Raw genomic sequence first — 4,479 nt, forward strand, 5'->3', positions numbered from 1 at the left:
AGGACAAATTCTACATATGGTGACTAATCAATGCCAATTTAGTGGTGCGCCGAAGGAAGATCCAAATGAACATCTTCGTACCTTTAATAGGATCTGCACTCTATTTAAAATAAGAGAAGTGGAGGATGAACAGATATATCTCATGTTATTTCCCCGGACTTTAAAGGGAGAAGCCAAAGATTGGTTAGAATCATTACCTGAAGGGGCGATTGATACATGGGACGTTTTAGTTGAAAAATTTCTTAAACAATTCTTTCCGGCATCTAAAGACGTAAGACTTCAAGGAGAAATTGTTACGTTCACACAGAAGCCAAATGAAACTCTATATGAGGCGTGGACAAGATTTAGAAAGTTATTGAGAGGATGTCCGCAACATGGTTTAGACACTTGTCAAATAGTACAAATATTCTACCAAGGATGCGACATCACTACAAGGAAAGACATCGATATAGCAGCTGGTGGTTCTATTATGAAGAAAACAGAAACTGATGCTTACAAAATTATTGATAACACTGCTTCCCACTCACATGAGTGGCACCAAGAAAAAGATATCGTAAGATCATCTAAAGCAGCTAGAGCCGATTCTAGCCATGACTTAGATTCCATTTTTGCAAAGATAGATGCTGTCGAGAGACGAATGGAAAAGATGACTAAAGATATTCACTCAATACGAATTAGTTGTGAGCAGTGTGGAGGACCACATTTGACAAAAGATTGTCTCAGTATTGAACTAACAATGGAACAAAGAGAGAATGTTTCATACATAAACCAAAGGCCTGGAAATAATTATCAGAATAATTATCAACCGCCAAGACCGATTTGCAACCAAAACCAGAATTATAACCGAAATGTTCCATACAACAACCAACAAGGTCCTAGCAATCAACAAGTATCCAATAATACCTACAATCAGCAAAGACCTAATTTTCAAAACAAACCACCACAAACCGATGATAAAAAGCCAAATTTAGAAGATATGATGACGAAGCTAGTTGAATCTCAAACTCAATTTTTCACATCTCAGAAACAAACCAATGAACAAAATGCTCAAGCATTTAGAAATCAACAAGCTTCTATTCAAAATTTGGAACAAGAAGTGAGCAACCTAGCAAGGTTAATAGGTGAAAGAAAACCGAGAAGTTTACCTAGTGATAGAAATGCTAACCCCCGGAATGAAACAACTAAAGCCATTACCACAAGAAGTGGTATGACACTTAAACCACCTGAAATACCTGTAATTTCTGATGAAGCTATTCCTACTACACAAGAACCACAACCTGAACAAAATAAGGAAAAAGAACTGGTAGTTGAAAAGGTTAATGAAGATAACACAGTTAAGGCTAAACCTTATGTTAAACCATACCAACCACCACTTCCTTACCCGAGTAAAATGAGAAAGGAGAGACTTGAAGCCGAGCAATCCAAATTCTTGGATATATTTAAACAGATAAATGTCAATCTTCCTTTCATTGATGTGATTTCAGGAATTCCTAGATATGCTAAATTTCTGAAAGATCTAATCACAAATAGAAAGAAAATGGAAGAACTCTCGGCTGTTACTATGAATGCTAATTGTTCTGCAGTGCTGTTGAATAAGATACCAGAAAAATTATCAGATCCAGAAAGTTTCAAAATTCCATATTTTCTGGGAAGTCTTAGTTCAATAGAAGCATTGGCAGACTTAGGTGCTAGTATAAATTTAATGCCGTATTCATTATACGCTAAACTAGACCTTGGAGAATTGAAACCAACACGAATAAGCATACAACTAGCCGATAGATCAGTAAAATATCCTAGAGGGATAATGGAGAACATGCTAGTTAAAGTTGGTACTTTAGTATTTCCAGTAGATTTTGTTATTCTGGATATGGAAGAAGATTCTCGAGTACCTCTCATATTAGGAAGACCATTTTTAAACATGGCTAAAGCAATGATAGATGTATTTGGTAAGAAACTAACCCTAAGTAAAGAGGACAACATTGTTACCTTTTTAGTTGATAGAGCCATGCAACAACCGCAATCTGCATATGATACATGTTATTATATTCAAACTATAGAATCACATGCAGAATTGTTAGAAGAATTTTCAGAATTACAAGGAACAGGAGAATGTTCTTTAGGAGAAGGAACTAAACCAATTGATGAAACTAAAATATTAGCTACACTTATGGCTAATGGATATGAACCAACAACAGAAGAAATTCAAATGCTAAAAGAAGAAGACAGATATCGATACAAATCATCGATAGAAGAACCTCTGACATTAGAGTTAAAGCCACTTCCAAACCATTTGGAATATGCTTATTTACATGGTGAATCTGAATTACCTGTAATAATATCGTCTTCTCTTACTGAAAATGAAAAATCTCAACTCATTTCTGTGCTAAAAGCTCATAAACCAGCCATTGCATGGAAGATTCATGATATAAAAGGAATAAGTCATTCGTATTGCACACATAAAATCCTTATGGAAGAAGGTCATAAAACGTATGTGCAACGCCAACGAAGACTAAATCCTAATATGCAAGAAGTTGTTAAGAAAGAAATTATTAAACTGCTTGATGCAGGTTTAATTTATCCAATTTCTGATAGTCCAGGGGTAAGCTCAGTTCAATGCGTGCCTAAGAAAGGTGGCATGACTGTCATTACAAATGAGAAAAATGAGCTTATTCCTACTAGGACTGTAACAGGATGGCGTGTTTGTATTGGTTATAGAAAATTGAATGACGCCACCAGAAAAGATCACTTTCCCTTACCTTTCATTGATCAAATGTTGGAAAGATTAGCCAGAAATAGTTACTATTGTTTTCTTGATGGTTTTTCCGGATATTTTCAAATTCCAATAGCACCCGTGGACCAAGAAAAAACCAGATTCACGTGCCCTTATGGTACTTTTGCTTAGAAACGCATGCCATTTGGACTTTGCAACGCCCCTGCAACCTTTCAAAGGTGTATGATGGCGATTTTTCACGACATGATAGAAGAATGCATGGAAGTTTTCATGGATGACTTTTCAGTCTTCGGTGATACATTTGAATCATGTTTAGTTAATCTTGAACGAATACTTATTAGATGCGAACAATCAAATCTAGTTCTTAATTGGGAGAAATGCCATTTCATGGTTAAAGAAGGCATCGTTCTTGGACATAAAATCTCAAAGGAAGGAATTGAAGTGGATAGAGCTAAAGTAGATGTAATTGCTAAACTTCCACATCCCACCAATGTTAGAGGAGTTAGGAGTTTTCTAGGGCATGCCGGTTTTTACCGACGTTTAATAAAAGATTTTTCTAAAATTGCCACTCCTATGAATAAACTCCTAGAAAAGGATGCGCCGATTATGATAACTCCAAATTGGAATCTACCGTTTGAACTAATGTGCGATGCAAGTGATTTTACAATGGGAGCCGTTTTAGGACAAACGATTGAAAAATGATTTCAACCTATATACTATGCTAGTAAGACGTTACAAGGAGCACAAACAAATTACACAACTACTGAAAAATAACTCCTTGCTATTGTCTTTGCTTTTGACAAATTTCGTTCACATCTCGTTCTAGCTAAAACGGTGGTGTATACCGACCATTCTGCTCTTAGATACCTATTTTCGAAACAAGATGCTAAACCACGATTAATCCGTTGGATCTTACTCTTACAAGAGTTTGATATTGAAATCCGAGATAAAAGAAGAGCCGAAAATCTCGCCGCTGATCATCTTTCTCGTCTTGAAAATCCCGAATTAGAAGTTCTAATTGAATCGACCATACAAGACAACTTTCCTGATTAATATCTATTGAAGATAGATTATAATGAAATTCCATGGTTTGCAGACTATGCAAACTACTTAGTATGTGGATTCCTTGAAAAAGGATTATCGTACCAAAAAAGAAAGAAATTCTTTAGTGATATAAAACACTATTTCTGGGAGGATCCACATTTGTTTAAAAGTTATCCCGATGGAATAATACGCCGATGTGTATTCGGAAATGAAGCTAGTCAAATCTTAAACCATTGTCACACAGGACCAACAGGAGGGCATTATGGGCCTCAGCTCACAGCAAGAAAAGTTTATGATGCTGGATTCTATTGGCCTACAATTTACAAAGACGCACACCTTCTTTGCAAATCCTGTGATGCATGTCAAAGGGCCGGAAAAATAAGTCAACGTGATGAAATGCCACAAAATGTCATTCAAGTATGTGAAGTATTTGACATTTGGGGTATTGACTTTATGGGTCCATTTCCAAAATCTCATAATAATCTATATATTCTCGTTGCCATTGATTATGTATCTAAATGGGCGGAAGCACAAGCTCTCCCAACTAACGATGCACGAGTTGTAGTCACTTTTTTAAAACGTCTTTTTGCAAGGTTTGGAACACCGAAAGCTTTAATAAGTGATCGAGGTACTCATTTTTGTAATAATCAACTTGAGAAAGTTCTCAAAAGATATGGAGTAACTCATAAAATCTCCACCGCATA

The 4,479-nt window shown here is 36.0% G+C and overlaps 1 non-coding gene across 1 annotated transcript; it reads right to left on the reverse strand.

Moving 5' to 3' along the window:
• Nucleotides 1-274: 274 nt before the first annotated feature.
• Nucleotides 275-381, reverse strand: LOC139846256 (small nucleolar RNA R71). Its single transcript, XR_011758983.1, has one exon. It is a non-coding gene; the product is annotated as a small nucleolar RNA R71 (small nucleolar RNA).
• Nucleotides 382-4,479: the final 4,098 nt, after the last annotated feature.

This window comes from Rutidosis leptorrhynchoides, chromosome 4 (assembly GCF_046630445.1).
Source record: "Rutidosis leptorrhynchoides isolate AG116_Rl617_1_P2 chromosome 4, CSIRO_AGI_Rlap_v1, whole genome shotgun sequence".
Taxonomy (NCBI): Eukaryota; Viridiplantae; Streptophyta; class Magnoliopsida; order Asterales; family Asteraceae; genus Rutidosis; species Rutidosis leptorrhynchoides.